The 9,716-nt window shown below is 37.4% G+C and overlaps 1 protein-coding gene across 1 annotated transcript in view; it reads left to right on the top strand.

Moving 5' to 3' along the window:
* Nucleotides 1-8,196: 8,196 nt before the first annotated feature.
* Nucleotides 8,197-9,716, top strand: part of LOC145677706 (major facilitator superfamily domain-containing protein 12-like) — an 89,352-nt gene continuing 87,832 nt past the window's right edge. The window contains exon 1 of the mRNA XM_081748119.1: nucleotides 8,197-8,285. The gene's annotated coding sequence lies outside the window, so the exon portion shown is untranslated. The remainder of the gene's footprint in view (nucleotides 8,286-9,716) is intronic.

Raw genomic sequence — 9,716 nt, 5'->3', positions numbered from 1 at the left:
ATTCATTCACTTAAATTTCTTTCTATATGGTTGTTTTTCTTTGTTACACTATTGCAGTAGTATTATTTTGCACATACATCAACTTAACAAATTTATTCTGTCATATGTAAAAGTTAAAAGATACATGGTTTTCAGGATGTTATACACAGGGAAAAACGAAGAACCAGCTCCTATGTGTTTGTGGGAGGTGGAATTCGTGATGGTAACAGACTAAAAGAGTGTGAGAAAAGGTAGACAATGAACAACAGAAACGAAAATACACAGAGGTGCGAAAATTAGAATACACTGGTCAACAGTGAAAATGCTTCGGAGATAAAAGTAACCAATTCTTAAGACGTTATCACCGGATGTACTCCAGTTGGCAAATTAAGGGTTCGTGGCAACAGGAGCTGTCTGTTTATTTCAATAAACATTCGTTGTTTGACGGTTAGTTGGTATCCTCAGGATGACATTGGTATCCTCAGGAATGTACGCAGTGGGTGGGCCTTGAACCCCGAAATTCCTACTTTTTGTAAATTTAGTTTAATTTCAGGTCAATTTTACGAATTTTAATATAATTTTCCCTCAAATTATGTTTGGACCCCCGAAAAGCTTAGGACTCCTCCCGAAATAAATTCCTCCGTACGTTTCTGGCTATCCTTATTGCTCGCACTTCATCGCTGACAAAGAAACATCAACCACATCACAGTTTAGTTCGTTTTGAAGAGTTTGCCAGAGAAAACGTGTTGTGTAAGGGTGTTTTGTAGTTACAATTTGCTATCCCGGACGTCGTCGTGATGAGATATTGAGGAGTGTGTACTGCTGATTCTGATTCTGATTCTGATTATTATTATTATTATTATTATTATTATTATTATTATTATTATTATTATTATTATTATTTATCGTTCTATGACTGTACTGAGCAGAAACATGTCGCGTAAATGTGTTCACAGTGCAGACAAATTGTTGTTTTTTTAACGAAGTGAAACGAAAAGTGAAATTTCACGCCTATCATAAAGAAAGCTTATCACTTGTACTTTGGTTGTAAAGTGGGAGATATGGACAAGAAGTGGGCATCACATATTTCTTGTAATACTTGTTTTACAAACTTGCTGGACTGGTTACATGGAAGAAGGCCATGCATGCCATTTACAGTTTCAAAGATATGGAGCGAGCCGACAGATCATACTTCAAACTGCTATTTTTGCATAGTTCCTCCAACTAAAGGCCTGTCCAAAAAAAAAGTTAAAGTGGACTACAACTTATCCAAATATTCCTTGAGATGTTCGTCACTGCGCCACATTCTGAAGAAATAAAGGTTCCACAATCTCCCGTACTTTACTCCAGTGTTTCATCCGATGAAGACCACAAGGCGGACACAATTGACCCAGTCTGTCAAATTTTGCTGCAGATTCATTGTCTTCCACCAATACTGACTTCACACTAACCAACATATCATTATCTATTCGCCATATGATACTCAACCTGAATTAAATTACCTGGGGTTGTCAAGAAGTGGCGCAGAACTACTGGCATCCAGACTCAAGCAGTGGGGAGCTTATTCTGAAGATCTAAAAGTGTCCGTGTTTTGAACACGTCAGAATCCCCTGGAACAGTATTTTCAGTGGAAAATGACATAGTATATTGTAACAGTGTAACTGGTCTTATGTGTAAACTAACACAGAAGATAATCCCAATGAATGACGGCTATTCATAGACGCATAGAAAACTATTCTTCGAATATATTATGCGTAAACTTCCACAAATTGCTGAAACTAAAGTTAGGTAGGGAATCCTTATTCTCTCAAGTTAGGTACGGAATCCTTATCAAATTCGCTAACTCCTCAATGATCCTGAATTTGATGCAGTGTTAGAAGATAAGGAGAGGATTGCAAAAGATTCTGTCCGAAAATTGGTTAGAATATTTTGGAAAACGAGCCGCCTCAGAACTATAAGGAAATAGTAGAGCGCCTAATATCTTCTACCAAGCAATGGGGAATAATGTCACTAAAAATGCAATTGTTGCACTTTTACATAGATTCTTCCTAGAAAATTGCGGAGCAGCTGTTGATGAACACGGGGAACGTATCTATCTATAGTGGCGAAACGATATCAGGGCCACTGAAGCAAGTGTGCGCTTGCCGATTGTTGCTGGACAATCGTTAGAGATGTTCCAGAACCACAATACAAGAGACAGGCAAAGAGGCGCCATTTGTAATATCCATGTAAGTTATGTTTTATCACTTTCATTTTATATAGTTTTAATTTCTTATTGACGCTTTTATGTTCTTTGGAACAAACTCTGTGCCAAGTACACACACACACAATTATTATCATACGCTCTAACGTATATCAATTTCTTATTCTCCAAGCTGGGAGAGGAGAATCGGGTGTTCAGTTAAAGGATAAGCACACAGTATCAACTGCTATACAAAGACCAAATTTTGTAACATTGGTGTAGCCAGCAAGTTGTTCTAGGGGAGAATAACATGACTTTTTCAGGGGATTCAGAGCTTTTTAGCATTATAAAATCAGAGTATTTTTTTTTTCAGAATATAAAACCATAAATAACTCAGCATACATACAAACCTTTCTCAGAACACTAAGAACATGTAAACCCAAATACAAGGTTAACTTATACAGAAAAGTTTAAAAAAAAAACATTTACTAGAATACATGGTAGATATATCCGAAAGATGTAAGCAAATCCTTGTTTGTAATTGGCCAAACTGAAAAAAATGTAAACCAATCCTTATCTGTAATTGGTCAAACGCCTGGCCATGATATTAAAAGGGAACTTTATATATATATAAAGTTAAAATATTCATCTTTCTTCGTTTTCAACATATTAAGATATTTCTAATTACTAGAAAGCATTACGGAATTATCCAAAGAGCAACTTGTTTGTGGAGTGATTTATCACAAGTCACTTATTTTGCACACAGATTTAGGGATTTTTGGTCAGATCTAGCTTTAAATAAGTATAAGAGAGAAAGTCAAAATTAACGTTCAGTGAATTAGTAATTTATTTTCATGATTTATAATAGAGTTCAATTAGTACATAGAGATAAACACATAACAGTAACACATAATGCTAGGGCAGAACACATTCTGAGACAGAGCCTCACCTCTGGAACTGATATATAGTCATTTATAAGTTCCAATTCCTTAAGCTTCCTCCACAAACACTGATTGAAATGGAAATTACACCCACGTGCGCGTTTCCTGCTGGGATAGTGTTCTTCGAGATGTTATTGCTGCTAGCTCGAAATCCGATTTAATTAATTTCGGATTCAAATCATTAATATTAGCCTTCACCAAACAAAAATCCCTGATACGTCTTACAAGGGGGAAATTTTATTAATTGAGCAAAAAAGATGCAACATTCACGAAAAAGTTGCAACAAACTGCGTTCATTTCAGTTCGTTTTATGACCGGAAATACATATTTTGAACTTTGGTTTTTAACAACTACATTTTTAGAAAATGTGCTGCACCATAAAATCCGCTCTCTAATCATGATACTCAAATAAATAGTACTGTTTGAATTCTTTTTATTTTGTATCTCACTTTTCCCGATATGAAATTTAGTATTGTCAAGCAGAACTGAGAAATATTTTTTTCACTCACAACTATTGTAGATATTACAATGAAACTTTGCGCATACATTACGTATAAACTACAGTAGTTTTAAAGGTGTATTATATTTAGGTACCTTTAGCCACGACCGTATCAGGTGGTGCTACATTTGAAAAGAGGGATTTTTGAACGGGAAATTCCCAATTTTACATTAAATTTCCCTCCTCTTATACATCATATCCACATGCACGTAGTACCATTTGCAAGCTTGGTTTATTCTGAAGCGAATGACATATGAACCACGATACTCGGGTGAACAGAATTGAAGCAATAGTGAAGCTGAAGCTTAAGTGAAAGGCCAAATAGAAAATTCAAGAATCTAAAAGTGTCAACACTACATAACATTTTTTCTGTCGATTACACTTAAGCTCTAACCAATTCAGCATTTTTATTTTCATTTTCGTATTCAGCATTTTCATTTGCATAGGAAAATGTACTTTCGTTCTCCGAAGCATGAAAAAAGTTAAAATTTGTTGTCCAGTGATATATGTACCCATGTGAAATTCGACGAGAAAAAGAGTTAATCAGTATGAGATTATCAATAAGTGGCTGGAGTGTGCGTTACAATTGTTGTGTCGGTCTCTCCCTGAGCTCAGAAGTGGATCTTGAAGCCATATGACGGCGTACAAGTCGCCTACCAAGCATTGGCTAATCGAACCGTCTATTGTCCTGATTCTCAAGGTACTCATCCACTGTGTTGCACCAAGTTCACACGACGCTTCCAACTATGTCTGATCCATCTCTAGCCATCCGATGATTCTTCCACCAATATATCATACCTACCAACCACATTAACTGACTCTTGATGCAAGTAACCTTCGTTTCAATGTTGTACTTACAAGATTTTCCCATTAAACAATTCTGGAACACAGAAGGTGGGTACGGAACGAGTTCGTAGGCTAGATAATTGGTAATTCTTTATCAAAACGCATAACATAGAGCAGCCTGTTGGTCAGCTTGATGGAATTTATTCGACGACTATATTGGTGGCTCGATTAGCGCATGAAAGAGGTTTCATTTGTATTATTCTTAAGCCATTGAGCCATACAGGTAAGATGTTTTTACATATATCATTGTAAATATGGTTTCACATCCACATCAATTAGCAGAATCATGGTCAATCTCCTACAGTTCCTTTAGAATATGACTCGAACTTGTCGCTCATATATGTAAAAGAGAAGTATTGTTCCAAGTATCCTTTTCGAGACCGGGTGGCCAAAGTGGCACCAACGGGAGTGCCACTTTCTTTACCCTCTCCTGTGTAAACACTAATTAATTTTGTACTAAATATTGTTATAACAGTTTTATCCTGATGGTAATTATTTTTTCCTGAGTGTCGAATTTCCTTCTCAAATTTGAGCTCGAGAATTTTCGAATTAAAAATTTTCTCTTTTAGTTTTTCAGTATAACTTTCTTCGTTTCAGAGAGATCTACTTAACACTTGTCAGGTGTATACCCCATATGAATACCTAATTTTTTAGATCAATTTGAACTCAAATCAGTGTTGCAAACTAGGGAAATTAAAATTCCCTATTTTTCGGTCAAAAATTTCTAGATTTTCTAAATTTATAAATCCGTACCTATACGTACAAACGCAAGTCAACTTACGCCAGTCGAACAAAAGTCCTTACTGAACAAAAGCAAGTACAGATCGTTAAAAGTGGGTAATTTGCCGGCGCATGAAAAATTCGAATTTAGGTTGTAAACCTTGATTTTTTTACTTTTCTGTTCACTATAGTTTATTTTTTTGATTACAAGCTTAGTTTCTTAAATATCGATATGATAGGATGCATTAGTGGTGACCACAATTTAGTTTAAAATAGTTTGCGTCTGTCTAGTAGCAATGTTTCCAGCCACAGAAAATTTTAATTCGCTATTTTAGGGGGGAAATTCGAAAAATCCCTTTTTCATCTTGTTGACGACATTTCAGTCTTGTTGGCTACATCGGGACAAACATAGCAGTATCTGAAAGCCTCGTTTTTGCCCTACGCAACGCATCATAAAAGTTTCAATAGGATAATTAGGGGAAATACAGTTGAGGATTACAGTAGACTTTGTTCTCTAAGTGGAAAGATAATTGTGATTTTTTTTTTTTTTTTTTGCTACAGAGGGAGATTTTTTAATTACATACTTAGTTTATCAGATAAATCATGATACTTGTAGGATACATTAGTGGTGTACCAAAGTTTATTTTAAGATAGTTTGAGCTTGTCTCGTAGCAGTGTTTCCAGCCACAAAAAATTTTAATTTCTGATTTTAGGTGAAAAATTCGGAAAATATCCCACTTTTTCCTCGATAATTTCCCTCTTGTTGCCTACATTGGAACAAACGTACTAGTACCTGAAAGCGTCGTATCTGAAAATGAAATGAAATGAAATCTTTGAGTTTTACGTCCCACGGTTATGCCGGTTAGGCTAAAGGAGACGGTGATTATGAGAAATGAATGAAATGGTGGAATGAAGAAAGTGGGAGGAAACGGGAGAACCCCGAGAAAACCCACGCACACGGTGTTTGTCCACCACAAAGTTCACTTGGCGGGAGCAGGATTTGAACCCGGGACCCCATAGCGTCGTATCTGAACAACACAATGCACCATAGAAAATTTCAATAGGACAATTAGCGAAGCTGCAGCATTTACATACTGTTGATTGTTGCTTCTGAGGCGGAAAAAATGTAAAAATTTCGTGTGTACGATGAAAGAGAATTTTTTTCTTTCCGTCTTTGTATGGCAGCCAACGACTTCCCGTTTTCACTGTGCGTTGTGGACACACCCAAGAATTTTTTGAGGTAACTTGAACCCACGTGGCAACAGTGAAGCCAGACAACGATATCTGCATCATGTCCCATCCATGATTGAAGCATCTGAGCTTGCTGCTCTGTTGTTCCTCCTCAAATTCCAACTTCAGAGTTGTTCACTTTAGTGTTCAACAGCATACAAAGACCACAGTATCCTTGACACTTTTCCATAGGTCAATGTTATTAAAAATTACAAGGGCAATGAAGCTTCACCATTTGGATCACCAACGAAGTTGCCTAGGAAGCGGGAATGCAACAAGGCCACCTCTACCATGCAGAGAAAACTTCGCAAAATGGCAATGCAAGAAAATCCGCCAAAACAAAGGTGTATGGTTAATCGTCTTGACGTGTCTTTGGGGACTGTGAGCCGGAACTCAAGCTGGATAAAGTCATGAAAGCTCGCGGCCATCTTCTCACGGATGCCCACCAAAAGGAACGAAAGTGTAACGCCCGGAAACTGTACGAACGGCATCTGGCAAAACAAAGGTGGATGTACGTCGTAACGCTCGGTGAAGCATGGATTTACCTTTCCGACTGCGGCAAACCGAGAGCCATCATGTACCGAGAGAAATGCGCCAAGAACTTCAGAAGGTGGGTCCGTGTCTGTAAAGAATCCTTCCCAAAAGGGTTCATGGTCGTTACTGGCTACTGTTACCGAGGTAAACTGAAGATTCGTAGGGTGGAGAAGAACTACAAAATCAATTCGCAGTATTTTCAGGAGCAGATCGTGCGGCCGATCTACGAGCATGAGATTCCAACAATGTACGGAAATGACGCCAATCTGGTGCGCATTAACATGGACAAGGCCTCATCACATACCTCACGATCGTCCCTCGCATTCTACAGGGAGATGGAGGAGGCAAGTGGTATAGAGGTGATACCTTTCAAAGAGGTACTTGTTAAATCTCCAGATGGACTATTGGACTATTGTGGATTTGGATTGCTGAAGCGGGCTTTGGGAAAACGGCGTGTGACAAGTGTGGAAGGACTTTGGAAAGCTGTGCAAAGGGAATGGGACAAGAATCCACTCCCAGTTCTTCAGAGAAGCCTATTACAGTGGAAATTACGCTGTCGGGCTATTGTTAGGAACCAAGGAAAAACATCGAGCACTTACGGACCTGGCGCCAGGGATTCTTCTAAATTTTTAGGTGAGTCGAAATTGGTCAAATGTAGACTCAACAACCTCTGTAAGGGTAGGAAGCTTTGACACAGTACACATATCTGGATGCCTTGAAATATGACGACATTCTTTGAATGCAACAAAGATGAGTTTTTCAAATTAAAAAATAAATTCAGTACGTACATAAATAAGTAGTATGCTCACTTGGTCGATGTACTTTGCCGAAAGAAATGTCGGTTTTTCGGATTTCTTTTTTTAGAAACCGGTTTCCGGTTTTTATAAAAACCGGTTTTGCCCATCCCTACTTAAGATACACTAAATCGAGACGTAGTGCACAAAACTCCACGAAACGTGCAAAAATTTTGGTATAAGTTTTGTTCGAATGGATTTCTAATAAACTCCAAGTTAATGGACCTATAGCATGATATAATTCATTTTAAGTGAGAGCGAGAAGCTTCAGTGTGGTAATCTTAAATCACAGTTGATCTAATATCCGCTTGAACCTTCTCTCACATTGAGAAAAGTTTAGTGAGCTCTCAAGTTTTTCGCATCTTCTTTTTTTACTCCCTCGATTACAGTATATTTGTCTTCTTCCTTTCTCATATACAAATTTTCCCTCTCTTCTGCTATTTTGAGGGAAGAAGAATACACATGGCGGACATCGTTGACTTTGTACGGCTTCTGCCGTAGGCTATAAACAGATTAAAATACGTTTGCATGCAGACGGAGTAGCACTGACTTTGCCTCAGGTATGTTTTCTTGTTTTCGACTCGTAGTTTGTTCTATGGTGATTTTTGTCCTTTCTGTGTTACTTAGCTGTCTTCTGTTCCTGCATTATACAGAGTAGTTTGTATAAAGTAATTGACTTAGTTTTGAGTTAAGAGATCTACTGTGAACACCTGTAAAAGTAGGGTTAGATCTTTTTCAGTTGCATTTGATCAGTTGATCATTTTTTTTCTTCTTTTATACATCTAGGTTTTTAAAAGTAACGTTTCATTTGAGTGACTATTAAAACAAAGTAACTCGAGTAATTTCCTCTAAAATTCCACTGTTTGAATAGATAGTATTAAGCTGTATGTAATGATCAGGTCGACTGATTTTAAACGAGTTTCTTCAAGATCTAGCATACCCAGACATCTTTGTAACCATATCCTGTTGATCTATTTTTAAGCTGTAAAACAAAGGGGTAACTGATGTCTCATTGGACGCCCATTATATATAGGCCTATAATAGCTACTGTGTGCATCCAGTTAGGTAAATGAGAGTAAGAAAGTTGATTTTATTAATCAGTATCAATGGCGTACGCAGAAGGCTGCATGACTCTGCTGAAAACCTTCCTCCTTTAGCACAGTCATACAACTGTAATGGATTCTGCTTTCATGTAATTCCGTTTGTGACTCTTTTATATAGACATGTTACGAGTCTTTTATATTGATATTTTGTCACGAGAAACAAGCTTTACTAAGACATGTTTCAAGAAAAACATTTCCCATAAGCTCAAGTTATAACCCTATACAAGATTTCAGCAAATTAGTGTACTGTATTCTTAATCTTTTTCAACTCTTCTTTCGTTACCATATGCATCAAAATTTACCATCTGTGGGTGTGAATAGAGATCATTGAAAACGAAAGTTGATGTTTAAATGTATTATTATTATTATTATTATTATTATTTAGCTCCGGTATTAGCATATCTGACCTCGATGTCCATGCTCCCTGATTCTGTTCTCGCTGAGAGCACTAAAAATTTTCTGGTATAGATCCAACATCGTGAGGCAATTGGGTAGTGAACTCCGGTTCAGAAAGCCAGAAATAGTTGTGCCTGGGAACTGATGCATTGGCCACTGATCACACAGTTGAACGTGAGCCGTCTGGCTGGTCATAGTCTTTCATGGCTGTAGCGGCAGAAAACTTAATTTATTACTTCTTAACAACTTTCATCAGTATTTCAATACTGTGTAATTGAAGAAAACTGAAAATTCTTTAACTTCTGTCATATCTGTCTCACCTGCAATTCGCCTCACTCTATGTACTGAAATAAAATATTAAATTTAGTGTCACCACAAAAACCCATTGGCGACCACTCTGGCGACCATATGGTCCACATTTCACCCGGCGGCACCACGTAATGCCCATTGCTGTATGTATATATGTAAGAGCATTTCTTCGTTATGCAAATT

The sequence above is a fragment of the Thermobia domestica genome, chromosome 2, assembly GCF_964235325.1.
Source record: "Thermobia domestica chromosome 2, izTheDome1.hap1.1, whole genome shotgun sequence".
Classification (NCBI taxonomy): domain Eukaryota; kingdom Metazoa; phylum Arthropoda; class Insecta; order Zygentoma; family Lepismatidae; genus Thermobia; species Thermobia domestica.
The sequence above is the reverse complement of the archived record's forward strand: the minus strand, read 5'-3'. Positions and strand labels throughout refer to the sequence as shown.